At 37.0% G+C, this 19,959-nt stretch overlaps 1 pseudogene; it reads right to left on the bottom strand.

The window, feature by feature from the left end:
• Positions 1-1,536: 1,536 nt before the first annotated feature.
• LOC142171500 (putative indole-3-pyruvate monooxygenase YUCCA8) lies at positions 1,537-8,868 on the bottom strand (annotated as a pseudogene).
• Between the last annotated feature and the right edge of the window lie 11,091 nt (positions 8,869-19,959).

Here is a 19,959-nt window from a genome sequence, read left to right as displayed (position 1 = left end):
TTCAGGTTTCATCTTAGCAAAAAGCATCAGCACCTTGTCCCATTTAACAAAAAATAACAGCAGATCATGTTAAATATTCCAAGAATCGTGATTCAGTCCAGTATCTTGAGTTGGTCCAGGATTTGCTCTTCTAACCTACAAGCAGATAAAAAATAATATTGTATTATAAATCCTATAATGGAGAGTCAATTCATATATTACACCAAAGATTTTACCTCCAAAATACAGTAGCATATTCATGACAAAAAGCACAATCAAATAAGACTTTTAATTGGTAAGAGAGATAAAAAAGGATTTTTGTTGGAAAAGAGATGGGTTCACCTTTGGGGATGATGGAAGAAGGCAAAGTTTTTGTTTGTACTTTTATTTCTCACGTAGTTCTGTGTATTTTAACGGATTTGTAGTGGGTACCGTCACTTTTTAAGACTAAAGACCAAACTGATTAGCTTTTGGTATACATTAAGGACCTTTTCCATTAGGTGTTATACATCAGGGACCAAATGGATCTAATGTCCATACATTTGGGACGGTTTTGATCATTTCCTCATTAAAGACACTACTAAACAGTGGATTAGCAATACCAAAGCTAATTCATATATTATTTTTCCTAATATATCCTACCAAATGAGCCCTTAATGCTTCAAAAAATATTCATAGAAAGGGTAAATTTGGGAGTCGTTTTCTCGTTCAGGTTTTTCTCACGACCCCTTAATGCTTTGAAAAATATGCAAAATTAAGGGTGAAATTTAAAAATAGTCAGATTTACAAGTGGTAATTGAAATATAGCCACAATTTCAAAAGTAATCGAAATTTAGCTACTTTTTATGTAAAGATAAATCTAAACGAAAACACTGTACAAAATCCGGAAAATATTCCAGCATAATATACTCGAGTTCGAATTTTTTACATGTAAACTTCCAGCATAATATACTGGAGTTCCAGCATAATATACTGGTCCAGCATAATAAGCTGGAAGTTCATACACAGGTATTTCAATCTCTAGTATATTATGCTGGAACTTTCCGTGTGCTGGAGTTCCAGCATAATATGCTGGAAGTTCATACACAGGTGCACCAATCTCCAGTATATTATGCTGGAACTTTCTGTGTTGCAGCAAAATAGTGGCTATTTTTCAATGACTTTGCAAACACTGGCTATTTTTGAATGACCAGTGCGAAAACTGGTTAGTCCCGTGCTATTTTTACCAAAATTAGGAGTCATTTTCTCATTAAAGTTTTTCTCAGTTTTCATTAAAAGCTGCACCAATATGAATGAGAGAATGGTTATTTTTGTGTCTATTTGAGGCTTATCTAGTGTATCTCACCATAACTTGTGGTCTAAATCAGTGCTTTTATTAAACAATAAACATGAAATTCAGAACAATCTTACAAAGAATACTTTTAACAATAAAAGAATATCTTTGTCATTTGATTAATCATTAGTAGTAATTTTACAAAATCAAATATGTACAAAGGGTCAATATAAGCAATATATATATAAATATATATATATATATATATAAACAACACTTCCTATAAATTTTCTTTTTTAGGATCCGATAACTTATGCAGGACCGAACTTTCCAATGGACCGGTTGCTACTTCCAAATTCCAATACAAAACGCCCAAACTGTACCAAAACTTGGACTTTTTGTGGAGAAGGCTAATTACACTTTTTTACGGGTTCGAGGCGTGAAAGTAGTCATTAATGTTTGTATTAGGGTAGGTTATCTACATCACATCCCTCAGGGTACGGCCCTTCCACGGACGCTGCAGCGTGAACGCGGAATATCTTATGCACCGAGTTGCCAAGTATATTGATTTGATTGAATCAAGAGGTAGAGATGCATCCTCTATGTGTGAGAAATTTTTGCTTTTTTTGCTTAAGATCTTGTTTGTAAACTTTGCCAATATCCTGTGCAATTCTAATAGCATCAGCAGAAGCACCAGCTAGCCCTCTCCTTGTGAAACCAACTGCATATAGCCCAGATTTTCCTTTCCAACTATTTGGAAATGGTGCTTTTGGGAATCCATTATTGGAAAAAAATTCACTTTCCTGTATAAAATATAACAAAACAATATTAGGCCCCTATTCAAGAATATTCCATAAAATTTCTTTTTTTCATCCCAAATTTGACACATGTACGTGCACGGTTATCTAAGGTTGATCCTTAACTATACTCGACGGTTTCTCAAACATACACCATAACTCAGTCTTATATATTGATGAAAAGTTGTGTTTTGACCGAGTTAAGGTGTCTTTTTGACAACCCCTCGAGTTAAAGGGCCCACACTACAAATTCGTACAACTACGAACATTTATTTAGGTATTAAACCAAATTTCTAAAATACAAAAACAAAAATTTGATAAGGAGTAGAACATTTTCTCACCTGTAGCCAGGGGCTAAGCTACGTTCCACCAAGGGTGGTCAACTGACCACCCTTCGCTGGAAAATTATACTACATATAAGGTAAAATATTACTTGTTATTGATAAAAAATAGACTTTGAACACTCTTACATAACCCATTGTCAAATGTTTGAACACCCTTATTGAATTTTCTGGCTTCGCCACTGCCTCTAGCCAAAAAGGGACATTGCTACAAAATCAATTTCAAGTTTTTCACCATTGACAAGTTCAGCAGTGCCACATGAAAACCTCTTGATTCCAGGAACAACATTAATTTTTATTGATCTAATTTTTTCCAATGTACAAATATCCAAAACAGGAGTTTTCCCTTGTGTGTTCTTGAGTTCCAAAGGACCAATTGATGGCCTTTGTAGTCCATATTTTTCAATATTTCCAAGAATAAACCGTATCAAAATGAGTATAGTTTTGTCAACTAGCCAAGTGGTAGCCATTTCATCATAAACATAGCTAGCTCAAATGTTGATTTTCCAAAGATTTCTCTTGGCAATACATGAATCTGAAAACAGAGCAAAACCCCGTTAGATAGTATAAAGAATTTTTATACTCTTAGTGTATTTTAAGTCGACGCAGTAGATAACCTGCCTTATTTTTATATTACAATCTCACGTTTTATTAACAGCCACGTGTAATTATCTTTAGTGTGATCTGATATAACCTGATATATCAGGTCAGCTAAAAGATATTGAAATTGTCAAAAGTCCCACATCGGTGGATGACAATTTTGAATGGGAATTTCACTCTATAAAAGGAGGCCTAATGTTTAGGATTTAGGCACACCTCTCATTTGCCTTTTATCTTCTTAAGGCATTTGTATCTTCTCTCTTTAGTATTATTTCACTTGTAATTTTGGAGTGGAATAAAATATTGATTGTGTCCGAGGAAGTAGGCAAAATTGGCCGAACCTCGTAAATTCTGGTGTTCTTTTATTGTTGTCTTATTGTCTTGTTTATTATTTAGTGGTTGTCATAATTTATTTTGACTGTTTTTCTTCAAAAATTTATCCTCCAGTGCTTTCCATAATTTACTTGCAGAAGTTTCCTTTGTGTATGGATATTTCTGCTCTCTAGCAAGGTAGGATCGAATGGTACCGCAAGCAACACGATTGATAATTTTCCAATCTTCTTCTCCAATAACATCTGGATTCTTTTCTTCAATGGCAAGATCTAGCCCTTGTTGAAAAAGAACATCTAGAACCTCGCCCTGCCACATCCCAAAATGTCCTGACCCGTCAAAAATTTCTACCGCAAATTTCGCATTTGACACAATTCTTGTCATAAGCGAAGATGCCAACGATGACGTATTATTGACACTTGATGTAGATTCTTCTTGTTTACTGTCTCCCATTTTGACACAAATATTATTTAGTAGCTGACGACACAAATCAAGATTATTTCCTTTCTGGTGTGGAAGATCAGACTAAGCTGCAACCACAGAGCATACTCAGACAGAACCTTGACTCAGTTACCAAGATAGATCTTTTCTGATGTGGAAGATCAGACTATGCTGCAACCACAGAGCATACTTAGACAGTACCTTGGCTCTGATACCAATTGTTGCGGAAGCCAAATGTATATAGTGTGAATGAGTCACAACTACTATACCAAAAATTATGACAACCACTAAATAATAAACAAGACAATAAGACAACAATAAAAGAACACCAGAATTTATGAGGTTCGGCCAATTATCACCAGTTTCAATAAGTTGGTCACAGATTTGCAAAATATGGATGCAACTTTTGATGATGGTGACTTGGCCTTGATGTTGTTGGGGTCACTTCCTAATGAGTACGAGCACCTTGAAACTACTCTACTCCATGGAAATGACGAAATTTCTCTCAGAGAAGTTTGTTCGGCTTTGTACAGCTATGAACAAAGAAAGGGAGAAAAACAGAAGGGCGGAGAAGGAGAAGCACTAATTGTGAGGGGTCGTCCTCAAAATCAAACGAGGGCTAAGAAGGGAAGATCCAAGTCGAGATCTAAACCCAGCAAAGATGAATGTGCCTTTTATCGAGAAAAGGGGCACTGGAAGAAAGACTGTCCGAAGTTGAAGAATAAGGCCAGACATAACAATGGAAAGGCCATTATGGATTCAAATGTAGCTGATTGTGATGATTCAGACTTCTCATTAGTTACAACAGAGTTATCAACATCATCAGACATATGGTTGATGGACTCGGCTTGTAGCTATCATATGTGTCCTAACAAGGACTGGTTCGTGAATTTTCAAGAAGGAGAATATGGAGTCATCCACACAGCGGATAACAGCCCTCTTACCTCATATGGCATTGGTTCAATAAGATTAAGGAGCCATGATGGAATGATCAGAACATTAACAGATGTTCGATATGTACCGGGTTTGAAGAAGAATCTCATCTCTGTCTCTAGAATCAAAAGGGTTCAAAATCATTGCAGAAAATGGAGTGATGAGAATATGCTCCGGTGCACTAGTGGTAATGAAGGCCAATCGGAAGAACAATAACATGTACTGCTATCGTGGTAGCACAGTTATTGGGACAGCAACAGTGACATCCAGTGATGACAAAGAGGCAGAAGCAACCAGGCTATGGCACATGCGCTTGGGACATGCTGGAGGAAAATCCTTGAAAGCTCTATCTAATCAAGGATTGTTAAAAGGCGTAAAGACTTGCAACTTGGAGTTTTGCGAGCATTGTGTCAAAGGAAAACAGACAAGGGTTAAATTTGGTACAGCGATCCATAATACTAAAGGCATTTTGGATTATGTACACTCTGATGTTTGGGGTGCTTCCAAAACACCTTCATTGGGTGGGAAGCACTATTTTGTAACCTTTGTTGATGATTTTTCCCGAAGAGTGTGGGTGTATACAATGAAGAGAAAAGATGAAGTGTTGGGAATTTTTCTCAAATGGAAAATAATGGTGGAGAATCAAACAGGCAGGAGGATCAAGTGTATTCGCACAGACAATGGAGGTGAATACAAAAATGATCATTTCAATAAGGTCTGTGAAAATGATGGCATCGTCCGACACTTCACTGTCAGACATACACCACAACAGAATGGAGTGGCAGAACGTATGAACCGGACTTTACTGGAGAAGGTACGGTGTATGTTGTCCAATGCTGGCTTGGGCAAAGAATTTTGGGCTGAGGCAATTACATATGCATGCCACCTCATTAATCGTCTACCATCTGCTGCTATTGATGGCAAGACACCATTTGAAAAATGGTATGGAAAACCTGCTGTAGATTATGACTCTTTGCACGTGTTTGGCTCAATTGCATACTATCATGTGAAAGAGTCAAAATTGGATCCGAGAGCAAAGAAGGCTATATTTATGGGGATTACTTCTGGAGTCAAAGGATACCGCTTATGGTGTCCAGAGACAAGGAATATTATATTCAGCAGAGATGTTACCTTTGATGAATCTGCCATAACAGATAAGGTGACAATTGAAGATGTCAAACAAACTAGTGGTGCATCAAAGCAGGTGGAGTTTGAGGGAAAATTTATTTTCCTACACAAGAAGCAGAGGAGGAAACTCATGAAGATTACCCTCTGGAAGAAAAGCCAGTAGAAAGGGAGATTCCAACTCAGGAACCTCGACAACAACTTGAATCAATAGCAACCAGCAGGCCAAAACGGACAATAACGAAACCTGTTCGTCTTATAGAGACGGTTGCTTGTGCAACCTCAATTGTAGCTGATGGTGTTCCTACCACTTATAAAGACGCAATCCAAAGTTCAGAAGAAGATAAGTGGAGGATTGCCATGAATGAAGAAATGCAGTCCCTTCATCAGAATCATACATGGAAATTGGCCAATCTCCCGAAGGGAAAGAAAGCAATTGGGTGCAAATGGGTATTTGCAAAGAAAGAAGGATTTCCTAACCAAGAAGATGTTCGCTACAAAGCAAGATTGGTGGCCAAAGGATATGCTCAAAAGGAGGGAATTGATTACAATGAAGTATTTTGTCCAGTTGTAAAACATTCCTCCATTAGAATTATGTTGGCTTTGGTAGCACAGTTGGATTTGGAACTAGTTCAGATGGATGTAAAAACTGCGTTTTTACATGGAAACTTGGAGGAGGAAATCTACATGACTCAACCAGAAGGATTCAAAGTTGCTGGAAAAGAAAATATGGTATGCAAACTTGAAAAATCGGTGTACGGATTGAAACAATCTTCTAGACAATGGTACAAGCGATTTGACAAGTTTATGTTGCGGCAAGGGTACAAGAGAAGCAAATACGATCATTGTGTGTATTTGCGCAAACTTAATGATGGTTCCTTTGTATATCTTCTCCTATATGTTGATGATATGTTGATAACTTCCAAGAATTCGGAAGAAATTGATAAGTTGAAGATTCAACTGAAAGAGGAGTTCGAGATGAAGGATATGGGTAAGGCAAAGAAAATTCTTGGCATGGAGATAATAAGAGATAGACGTTCAAAGAAACTCTGTTTATCTCAGAAAGAATATTTGAAGAGAGTACTACAGCGTTTTGGCATCGATAAGAAGACTAAGCCAATTAGTACGCCACTTGCTCCCCATTTTAAGCTAAGTACTACTATGTCGCCAAAGGATGAAACTGAACAGGAGTATATGTCAAGGGTACCATACGCAAATGCTGTTGGTAGCTTGATGTATGCAATGGTTTGTACGAGACCTGACATTTCACAAGCCGTTGGAGTTATTAGCAGATATATGCATAATCCAGGAAAGGAGCATTGGCAAGCTGTGAAGTGGATTCTACGGTATATTCATAGTACTGTAGATGTTGGGTTAGTTTTTGAGCAGGAAGGCAATCGGTCTGTAGTTGGATATTGTGACTCAGATTTTGCGGGTGATCTGGACAAACGAAGGTCAACTACTGGTTATGTGTTTACTTTTGTAAAGGCACCAGTTAGTTGGAAGTCTACTGTGCAGTCAACAGTTGCTTTGTCTACAACAGAGGCAGAGTACATGGCTATTACAGAGGCTGTGAAGGAGGCAATTTGGCTTCAAGGGTTGCTAAAGGAGCTTGGCATTGAACACAAAAATATTACAATTTTTTGTGATAGTCAAAGTGCTATTCAATTAGCGAAGAACCAAGTTTATCATGCAAGGACGAAGCACATTGATGTTCGGTATCATTTCGTACGAGAAATCATAGAAGAAGGTGGAGTCACGGTGAAGAAAATTCATACTACGGAGAACCCTGCTGATATGCTGACAAAGGTGGTGACTGCGGTCAAGTTTCAACATTGTTTGGATTTGATCAACATTGTTGAACACTAAAGATTGAAGATGAAGACACAACCAAAATTTGTTATTGAGAGAAAATTGAAGATGTGGAATTTTGCCAAGGTGGAGATTTATTGAAATTGTCAAAAGTCCCACATCGGTGGATGACAATTTTGAATGGGAATTTCACTCTATAAAAGGAGGCCTAATGTTTAGGATTTAGGCACACCTCTCATTTGCCTTTTATCTTCTTAAGGCATTTGTATCTTCTCTCTTTAGTATTATTTCACTTGTAATTTTGGAGTGGAATAAAATATTGATTGTGTCCGAGGAAGTAGGCAAAATTGGCCGAACCTCGTAAATTCTGGTGTTCTTTTATTGTTGTCTTATTGTCTTGTTTATTATTTAGTGGTTGTCATAATTTTTGGTATAGTAGTTGTGACTCATTCACACTATATACATTTGGCTTCCGCAACAAAAGATAGCTACAAGTAACTGTCCATATAAAAGTAAGATTAGTAACTTGAAATATACTATATAGTGTAAAAATTCTTTATACTGTCAGTTATGTTATGAGTATTTACCGAGCTACGACAAACCATTGATGGTTGAGCATTGTGGTTACAAAGATCAAGAGAAACTTCCATGCCAGAATTCCCACATCCAACAACAAGAACTTTCTTCCCAAAAACTTCTCACCAGACTTATAATCACAAGCACGAATCACTTCACCTCCAAATTCTTTTAAACCTTCAATATCAGGCACAACTTTCTCAGCATTTTCTCCTGTAGCCACACCAATCCACTGGCAAATATATTCAACTTCTAAGCCATTTGGAGAAATAGTTTTCACCTTCCACAATTTGCAAGATTCGTCATATTTTGCAAATTTAACACACTCATTGAATCTCGGATTGATGTTAAAGTTTCTAGCATATGATTCAAGATAATCAATGAATTGTTTCTTTGTGGGGTACTCAGGGTAGTGTTGTGGAAATGGGAATTTTGGTAATTGACAGAATTGTTTAGGGAGGTGTAGTTTTAATCTATCATAAGCTTTTCTCTGCCATAATGATGCAATGCAATCAGATTTTTCCAAGATTACACAAGGAATTCCTTGTTCTTTTCAACATGCACCCACAGCTAGTCCTGATGGACCTGCACCTACAATAACAGGGCCATTTACCCATACACATTTACTAGAAAAGAAATCTTGATCATTGAAGTTAACCATGTTTGCTGATCTATTGTGAAAAAGTCGACGACTGACTTTGGAAGCAGAATATGAATCTCTTTTCGCTATTCTGGTTATTTTATTGCTCAATGGCTGAGTGAAAAAGTTGACGGCTGACTTTGGAAGCAGAACACGAACCTATTTCTGCTGCTATTCTGGATTTTTATTGAGCAATAGTGGTGTGTAAAGATATTGAATGAAGAGGAAGTTGGTTTTTATTGTACGTTTGTGTTTGAAATTGAGAACTAATTTGTAAAGTAGAAATATTAGTATTAAGGCTCACACTTCATCCAAAAAAAAAAAAGAATAGCAAACTCTAGGCTGTGCCAGCCTACTTTCCAACTATATATTCAGTCTCACCTCTTTGAATTTAAGCTATGCTTAAATTTGCGTGATTTCAACAGTTGAAACTCGATAGAGTAACTCTCTTCGTGATAAAATAGATAATTTCTGAGCATGTTCTTTAGTTGTGAAAACAAAAAATTCTTAGGGTGCATTGAGCATGTTCGCTTTCTGGCCTCCTTACAGATCGTGTGTTTGATTACATCGGGGTCAAGAAGTACAGAGATGCTTTCCATAGCTTTTGCAGGGGATATAGCGATCTAGGCACGTCCACTACGGCGGGTGGTGGTTGAGCAACATTAAGGCCGCTGCCGATTCGGGTGTAACACTTAGCAATAGTTTAATACAATAAGTTGTATAGCAATAGAGTGGTGTTTAACATCTTGTGATGTCCCAAGATAGAAAATATAAAGGGCAGCCCGGTGCACAAAACATCCTGCATTCTATGAGTACTTGCTATAATCCTCCATTTTGTAAACATAATGTTTATTCTTCCCTTTTGTTGCTATACTTCGTGGATGTGATGAAACCAATTTTCTGAACGTATAAGAGGGGGGGTGAATTGTTGACTATTTAAAAATTAGTCGACTAACACAAGTACTAGTTGACTTATCACAATGCAGAATAAAAGTAAGCAGTAAAGAAGAGTAAATAACACACAGCGATTTATACTAGTTCGGTACCGTTGTGGTACTTACATCCAGTTTCCCTTGGGTCACAAGGGCTCCCTTAGGATCTTTGAAAATGTTACAACACATATGGTTTTAACGCGTTCACCACCAACGAACAGTATCACACCTTGAGTTCTGCGTAATTGACACAACTCTCTTTTGTGTTCTAGATCTTTCTATCTTTTGAGACACTGATAACTAAAGATTACAGTGTTTGAACTAAGAAGTAGACGGACTTAGAATACAATATATGTAGTTGCGCAAGCCTTCTTCTTGAAAGTATCAGCCTTTTTATAAGAGAGAAAAGAGTCGTTGAGTCTTCAGCGAAATCAGAGGCACGAGATCTTTGCAAAAGGGTTTTGACACAAGGGATGCCTCTTCGAATCCTGCTCTTTGAAGAGTCCAGATTCGATTGTGACTTTCCTAGTCACAACTTGAATTAAGGAGCCATTTACGCCTGGAGTGAGCTTAATTCTAGACACAGAATAATTGTTGGCGAGCTTCTTGATTTGAGTATCCATGATTAGCAATCTGAGTTCCTTTGATTGAGGATGAATAAGTTTGCTTCTCTTGATTGACCATTGATGTAGCAACAACATCTTCATTCGAATCATAATTGATCATTATTTGCTATTTCGAATCCTGTAGCAATCGCATCTTGCTGGGCATCTTCATTCTTTCCTTTTTGTTAGTCCTGCAAATATAACATAAGATATTATTGTCATCATTAAAATTTAAACTTAAACCTATAAATCTCCCCCTTTTTGATGATGACAATCAAGAAGGAGTAAACAATAATTTAAGATACTTCCCTTTAAATATGTTGCTCCCCCTAAGATTATGCTGTTTCCATCTCCTCCTGAATAACTGTTGCTGGTGTTTACTCACATTTTTTCTCCCCCTTTGACATCAATCAAAAAGGAAAGAAAAGCACACAGAATAATATAGGATAAAATGTACATACTAATAAGGTGGTTAGAGCAGCTGAAGTAGTGTCTTCAGCAGAGGCTTAGTTAGTACAGACCAAAATATTGTCTAAGAGAAACCACCAACAAAAATAAGCATAAACAAAAACAATTGTTTGTCATAACATCATGGCAAAATGCATTAACTTCTTCCCACGAAGTATTTAAGGGTGTTGATAACTTTGGTGCAGAAGGAGTCATAGGAATTTTCAACGTCATTGACGAGTTTGTGCATCTTTTCACTCATAGAATTGAAAGCCCTGGTTCCTTGTCTCCGTGTGGCTCCTATGTCCATCCTGTGCTTGGCCACATCTGTCTGTCTCCTTGGTGACGTCCCTGATTTTATCTACCTGTTCTTTCATCTCAACAAGAAGCAGCTTGACTCCATCAAGGTAATGTTGAATTTGTTAAAGATTCTAAGAGGCGGTTAACTGAGAAGCTGGTTGATCATTTTGGACTTCAACTGGTGCTGGAGCACTTTCAACCTTGGCTCCCCTAACCCATCCATCATCACTCAGAGTGTACCCCATCATTGAAAAAGCTATCTTATCATAAGTACTGGTGATGTACTTGGGTGTAAAAGGTGCAAAATCTACTTTCATGACTTCTAGAATATGAGAGATAAGAAGACCATAGGGCATACATGCAGCATAGGAGGATATATCCCCGATACACTCAAGCATATAATGACGAATCCATACAAACCAATCAAGACGTTTATTATTAACCAGACAGTAGAGGACAAAGATATCTCTAGTGGACAAAGAGCTAAGGGACCCAGATCTGAAAAGGAGAGTAGTGGCAATCATGTGGGCCCAAACACGGTGTTCAAACTTAAGATTTTTTGGGCCAATGTCATGGGGGGTTATTAGACAGAAATTTTTTTGCTTCATCAAAAGACACTTCAAAGTTTTTGGGCCAAGAATTTTGGACAAACACATCATACCCACTAAACTTGGCGGAAAATATCTTTTCAAATTGGTACGAGTCCAAAACAATTATAGTCCCTAAAACCATAGATTCCAAATCATCTTTATCATTCATGAAGAGATTTGCATAAAATATTCTAACAGGTTCTTCATACACAGAGTTTCCAATAGTGTCAAAGAGAGGGGAAGGTGCTGAAAATCGATAATTCTAGTCACATCACAATGAAGACTTTTCATAAGAGAGGGCTTACAGAGCATCCATAAGCCATGGATTTTGACTTGTAGGACTCAAACCTTGCCTTTTCACTGGGGCTATAGAAGACAAGCTTGTCCTCAGGACCAAATTCCAAGCGTTCCACTTTACCCTTCTTGCATGTAGCCTTTTGGGAGGTTTGCTCAATGGGTCTCTTGCCGACCTTTTTCTGGCCAATGGGAGGATTTTCAGATGATTCGCTGCTTTCATTGTCTGTTCTAAGAAAATTTGAGTCAATGAATGACTCCACATCCACAGGCTCTTCAGTGTTAAGAGATTTTTGGAACCTTCGACTGCGTCTGGTTGCAGAGGAGGGATTTATTTTGACCATGGTGTGAAGGGTTGTTTGGTAGAGAATGAGAGGAGTATTGAAGACGGAGGATTTTTATTGAAGATTTTGGGAAGAGCAAAGAGACGCCTTGGTTAATGTAAAGGCCAAGTTTAGACGGAAGAGATGGTTCAGAAGTGACTGATCGGCGATACTTGCAATAATTACGCTTACACAAAAAAGTAATTAGATCACATTTAAGTAAGGAAATAAAATATTCTAGTATAGGGTAAAATATTTTAAACACTCAAGGAAATATTTGATTTACAAATTTGGCACAATGCCAATCTTTTATTGGAGAAGGCGGAATCTTTCTTCCAAAAGAGGTTTTGTAAAAATATCGGCAAGTTGAGAATCAGTACTAATAAACTCTAAAACAATGTCACCTTTTGCTACATGATCACGGATAAAATGATGTTTAATTTCTATATGCTTTGCTCTAGAATGATGCACATAATTCTTTGATAAACAGATAGTACTAGTAATGTCACAAAAGATAGGAGTGGATGTAAGAGATAAATTAAAATCAAGAAGTTGGTGCATAATCCATAGAACTTGTGTACAACAGCTTCCAACGGCTAGGTATTCTGCCTCAGTCGTTTATAGTGCAACACAATTTTGTTTTTTGCTGTTCCAAGATACTAATGCATTTCCTAACAATTGACATGCCCCGCTGGTACTATTCCTATCAATCTTGTCTCCTGCAAAATCAGCATCTGAAAAGCCTCATAGAGAAAAATTGTTAGAGTGATCATACCATAGTCCTAGTTCAGATGTACTAATTAAATATCTAATAATTCGTTTAACAACGGAGAGATGGGATTCTTTAGGAGCTGACTGAAATCTAGCACATTTGCATACACTGAACATCATATCTGGTCAACTGGTAGTTAAATATAGTAGAGATCAAATCATCCTTCTATTCATGGTTTCATCAACTAGTTTTCCATTGATATCTTCATCTAGCATGGTAATTGGACTCATTGGAGTACCAATAGCCTTAGAATCTTCCATCCCAAACTTTTTGATAAGCTCCTTGGTATACTTGGTTTGGCAGATAAAAATCCCTTTAGGGGACTGCTTGATTTGAAGCCCAAGGAAGAAGGTCAGTTCTCCCATCATGCTCATTTCAAATTCTCCTTTCATGGAAAGAGCAAATTCTTCACAAAGAACAGAGTTAGGGCTACCAAAAATAATATCATCTACATAAATTTAAGTAATAAGATTGCCTGAACTGGATTGCTTAATGAAAAGGGTTGTATCGATATTACCTCGTTTGAAACCTTGATTTAGAAGGAAAGAACTTAACCTTTCAAACCATGCTCGAGGAGCTTGTTTGAGACCGTACATGGCTTTAGTCAACTTGTATACATGATTTGGAAAGGTGGCATTTGCAAAGCCAGGTGGTTGTTTCACATATTCTTCTTCAGAGATATAACCATTTAGGAACGCACTTTTAACGTCCATTTGAAATAATTTGAATCCTTTGTGAGCATCGAAGGAAAGTAGTATTTGAATGGATTCAAATCTTGCCACATGCACAAAGGTTTCATCATAGTCGATTCCTTCCTGTTGAGAATAACCTTGAGCCACTAGTCTTGCTTTATTTCGAACAACTTGACCTGATTCATTCAATTTGTTTTGAAGACCCACTTAGTTCCAACAACAGAAGAGTTTTAAGGCTTTGGAACTAATTCCCATACCTTATTTCTTTCAAACTGATCTAATTCTTCTTTGATAGCACTAATCCAATGAGATTCCTTTAGAGCTTCATCCACTTTCTTGGGCTCAATTTGATAAATGAGAGCTACATGAGATTTGTTCTTTTGAGATCTTCTTGTAGTTATTCCCTCCTGTGGATCTCCTATAATGAATTTGTAAGGATATCCCGATTCACTCTTCCATTCATTTGGAGTATTTACTGGAGTCACCCTTTCTTCGGTAGTCGACTGATCTGGCTGGGGTAGGCCAAGATCTTCTGGTGGTACTTCAATTGATTAAGTCTGTTGATTAGCTGACTCATTTTGATAATCCTTACATACAATAGCTGACTTAGGAGCACAGGAAATTTCCTCATCTTCAGGAATATGTTCATTCCTTGGGCGAGAGTTAGTATCAACAAAAACAACATGAATAGATTCTTCAATACATAAGGTTCTCTTATTATAAATTCTGTAAGCTCTACTTGAAGGAGAGTAACCAAGAAATATACCTTCATCACTCTTTGGATCAAACTTATCAAGATTATCCTTTCCATTGTTATGGATGAAGCATTTGCATCCAAAGGGGTGGAAATAGATGATATTTGGTTTCTTAACATTCCACATGTCATAAGGAGTCTTTTTGAGAATTGGTCGAATCAGACATCTGTTGATGATGTGACATACTATACTCATAGCCTTTGCTCAAAAATGATGAGGTAGAGAGTTTTCCACGATCATGATTCTTGCCATATCCTGCAAGGTTCTCTTTTTACGCTCTACTACTCCATTTTGCTGTGGTGATCTTGGTGAAGAGAAGTTGTGAAAGATTCCTTGATCATTGCAGAAATTTTCAAAAGATCTGCTTTCAAACTCTCCTCCATGATCACTTCTGATAGTAGAGATATAGTATCCCTTTTCTCGTTGAACCTTCTTACAGAAAACTTCAAAATTCTTTAGAGCATCATCTTTATGACTAAGAAACATAACCCAGGTAAATCTAGAAAAATCATCTACAATAACAAAGGCATATTTCTTACCTCCTATACTAGTAGTTCTAGTAGTACCAAATAAATTCATATGCAGCAATTGAAAAGTTTTAGAGGTAGAAACAATATTTTTGACTTTGAAAGATGAGCGAGTTTGTTTTCCTAGTTGACATGCATCACAAATATGATCTTTCGAAAAATCTAGTTTTAGGAGTCCAATAACAAGATCATGTTTAGACAGTTTTTGAATAGTATGCATGCTTGCATGTCCAAGTTTCATATGCCAAACCCAGGGATCTTCAATAATAGATGTAAGACAGATTTGATCCCCGGAGTTTTCTAAGTTCTTGATAGTGTAGACATTTATGTCTCTATTACCTGAGAGAATGATATTACCTGATTCGTCTTCTATAAACCAGCCATGTTTCTTAAAACGAACCTCATAATCGTTGTCACATAGTTGACTGATGCTGAGAAGATTATAACCAAGTTCATCAACTAGGTAGACTTCATCTATATCACATGTTTAGCTTAAAGGAACTTTTCCAACACCAATAACATTTTCTTTGGATTTGTCACCAAAAATAATTGTTCCTTCATCTAGATTGATGACTGATTTGAATAGTTGTTTGTCACCCGTTATATGTCTGGAACACGCGCTGTCGAGATACCATTTTTATTTTCGATTCTTCTTGCGGTGTTCCTGCAAAACAAGATTACTCATTTTTTGGTACCCAAGCCTGCTTGGGTCCTGAATGGTTAGACTGCTGATTGTTAGTTTGATTTGAAGATTTTGGTCTTCAGACCCATCTCCTGTTGTTTTTGAACCAGCAATGATTAGAGCTGAAAGTAGTACTGGTAACTCTAACAGCTCATCCTGCTCCATTTTTACCACAAAAAGAACAAGCGATTTTATTCTTGTGATGAGCAGTCTGATTTGACTAGACTGGATTGAGACACGTGGTCTTTTGCAAGCCATTCAATTGAAGCTTGAATTCATTTACTTCATCTTGAAGCATATCACTCCCAATTTCGCACACTTCTAGTTTCAAGGCCCAGTCTTTCTTCTCTCTCTCTTTTTCTCTCTTGGTTCTTCTGAGCTCATTTACTATTTTTTCTATGTCTGCAAGAGCAATATCAACACATTCTTGAAGTTCATAACAATTAGGGCATAAAGGAGTACGTACCTCACTAGTTCCTTCATCTGACATTGAACGAGGTTCTCTTGAGTCATCTTCCTCATCGTTGTTGTCTGCCATTAGTCCAAGTTCTCTTGAATCCTCATTGTCACTTAGAGCCATGAAACATATGTTAGAAATTTCCTCATGATCAGATTCTTCCTCATCACTCCATGCTCCGAAAGCTTTCTGATTTTGCATGTTTCTGCTAAGCTTCTTTTTTAATTCCGGACAGTCAGCTTGAATGTGACCAAACTTTCCACATTCGTAACACCTTTCATCATTTTTATCAGCTTCATTGCTCATCCTTCATTTCCTGAAGTTGAACTTCCCTCTTCTGTTATTTCTGTTTCTTATCATCATGCTGGTTACGACTTGAGAGAGCATTGCAATGTTTTCATCTTGTTCTCCTCCTCCTCCTCCTCCTCCTCCTCCTCCTCCTCCTCCTCCTCCTCCTCCTCCTCCTCCTTCTTCTTCTTCTTCTTCTTCTTCTTCTTCTTCTTCTTCTTCTTCTTCTTCTTCTTCTTCTTCTTCATTTTCTGGTTCAGCCACAGTTGCCTTGAAAGCAACAATTTTCTTCTTCTCTTGAATTTGTCTGTCAAGATGAGTTTTCTCAAAAGCAATTATATCACATCTGAGCTCATCATAGGAAATTTTGTCCAAATCTTGACATTCCAACGCAGTGACCTTTGGCTGCCAAATTATAGGTAAGCTTCTGAGGATCTTTCTAACTTGTTCGTCACTTTTAATAGGTCTTCCAAATGATTTGAGGTCTCCAAATATTTTGCTGAACCTGAAAAATATTTCTTCTACAGATTCACCATCCTTCATTTGAAATAACTCATAGTCCCGAACCAAGAGGTTTATCCTAGTCTCTTTCACTTTGTTGGTTCCTTCGTAAGTGACTTACAGTTTGTCCCACATTTCTTTTGCAGTTTTGCAACTTGATATCTTTTCATATTCTTCTTCACTGATAGCATTGTACAGTAGATTTTTTGCTTTTGAATTAACAGTGATGACAGCAGCTTGTTCATCAGTGTAATCATCCAAGTCAAGAGAATCAGTAGATACGATGACTTGACCGTTTGCATCCTTATTGAGAGGAATTGGAAGATTTCTCTTTTTGATCACACGCCATACTTTGATGTCATATGACATAGTATACGTTGCCATGCGAACTTTCCAGTGAGAGAAATGCTGACCGTCGAAGTAAGGAGGTCAAACCTAAGAGGTTCCTTCTTGAAATAGAGCACAAAAAACAGCATGGGATCCCATGATCTTTTCCTCACTAGCGATTAGGCAAGATTGTGAGCCTTGCTTTGATACCAATTGAAAGAGGGGGGAGGGGGTGAATTGTTGACTATTTAAAAATTAGTCGACTAACACAAGTATTAGTTGACTTGTGATGACCCAAAATGTCATATTTGAATTTAATAAGTAATTCTATATTCTAAGACCTCTAAAATCACAATTTATCATTCCACGATTTGCGTGCACAGTCCGTACAATTTTCCAGAAATGTTTTAATGTGAAAAATGGATTAAAACGTTAAATAAAATTTTAAAACTCAACTTAGTTGACTTTGGTCAACATTTTGAGCAAACGGACCCGGATCAGTGTTTTGACAATTCTGGTAGGTTTGTATCGTAGTTTCTGACTTGGGCGTATGCCCGGAATCGAATTCCGAGGTCCCTAGCCCAAGATATGGAATTTTGATAAATAATTAAAAGCTTAATGATTTTTAAGAAATTACTGATGTTGGATTTATTGACCTTGGGTCCGTATTTTGGTTCCAGAGCCCGATATAGGTCCACTATAATATTTATGACTTGTCTGCCAAGTTTGGTGATAATTGGAGTTGATTTGTCGTGATTCGGATGTCCGGTTGTAAAAATATAAGTTTTAAAGTTTTCTTGAAAATTTTCTTTGATTTGGTGTCCGATTCATAGTTCTAGGTGTTATTTTGGCGATTTGACCGCGCGAGCAAGTTCGTATGATATTTTAGGACTTGTGTGCATGTTTAGTTTGGAGCCTCGGGGGCTAGAGTGAGTTTCGGATAGGCTACGAGATGATTTTGAACTTAGAAAACCTGGTTTTTGAGCTTCTGTTGTCATCTGGTGCATTGTGCTTCGCGATCGCGAAGAGAAAATTGTAAGTAGTGAGTTTTACCCTTCGCGTTCGCGAAGATAGGCACGCGATCGCGGAAGGTAAACTCCCAGTGCACTGCGAACGCAAGAGACCAGATGCGATCGCGTAGAAAGAAGGAAGGCAGAAGGAAGGCAGAAGCTAGGCATGTCAATTGTGCTACGCGATCGCACAAGTAAGTACGTGATCGCGTAAGGCTGGAAAAATATACTCTGCGATCGCGTAGAGTTAAACGTCTGGGCAGCCAAAATGTGATTCGCGATCGCGAAGCCATTCCCGCGATCGTGAAGAGTAAAATGAACCTGAGGAAAAGTTATTCTACGTGATCGCGAACGAATTTCCGCGATCGCGATGAGTAAAAATTCCAGAAACAAAACTTAAGTTCTAGAAATGGGGTTTCGACCCATTTTCAACCATTTTTAATTTTTGATCTCGGGTAAGGCGATTTTCACGGAAAAACATTGGGGTAAGTGTTCCTTATCCTATATTGATTATATTTCATGATTTCATACTCATTTATATCATGAATCCGTGAATTTATGGAAGAAAAATCAGATTTGTTTTATAAAATCTTCCAAAAATGAAACTTTTAGATTTGAAGGTCCATTTGACATCAGAATTGGATAATTTTTGTATGGTTGAACTCGTAGCGGAACGGGTGTTCGAATTTCGTGAGTTTTTCCGGGATTTGAGATGTGGGTCCTACTATCGAATATTTTAATGAATTTCAGATTTTATCCGGAAAATTAGTAAATTCATATGGAATTAATTCCTATGATTCGTATTGAGTATATTGAATTGTTTATAAATAGATTCGAAGCTTTTGGAGACAAATTTAAAAGGAAAAATTATGGCAGAGTAATTGATTGAAATTTACAAAGCGAGGTAAGTGTCGTGGTTAACCTTGACTTGAGGGAATAGAACCCTTAAACTATTTGTTATATGAAATGCATATGAACGACGTATAGGTGAGGTGACGAGTGTCTATATGTCATCAAATTAATTGTTTGCATAAATACTTGAAAAATCATAAATCGTTTTAAAATCATGAATTAATTATTATAATAATTGTTTCTCTCATATTTTTTTGTCAAATATTAATTCTTGAATTCCTGCAGTAATTGTCACATGCTATTTGAATTTTGTGTCTTAATTGTTATTTGACATTTAGCATATTAAATAGTAAACTGCCTATTTTCTCCCTGATTTTCATAATAATTTGATATTTGTCATTGTTTGTTTCATAGTTAAATCATAATTATTGTATGCTTGTTGTCTTATAATTTTATATTAATTATTGCATTTATTGGGAAAATTTCTTCTATAAGAATTGGTAAATGGATATATTGGAGGATCGGGTTGCACGCCGCAATAGAATTGATTGAAATGGATATATTGGAGGATCGGATTGCACACCGCAATAGACTTAATAAAAATCAATAATTGGGGGATCGGATTGCACGCCACAATAAACTTATTTAAATGTCAATGTATATACTTGATTAAAAATAATTATATGAGAGGATTAAAAATGAATATATTGTAGGAGTGGGTTGCACGTTGCAATAGAATTGAATGTGAATATATTGTG

Source organism: Nicotiana tabacum, chromosome 17 (assembly GCF_000715075.1).
Source record: "Nicotiana tabacum cultivar K326 chromosome 17, ASM71507v2, whole genome shotgun sequence".
In the NCBI taxonomy this organism is placed as follows: Eukaryota; Viridiplantae; Streptophyta; class Magnoliopsida; order Solanales; family Solanaceae; genus Nicotiana; species Nicotiana tabacum.
The sequence above is the reverse complement of the archived record's forward strand: the minus strand, read 5'-3'. Positions and strand labels throughout refer to the sequence as shown.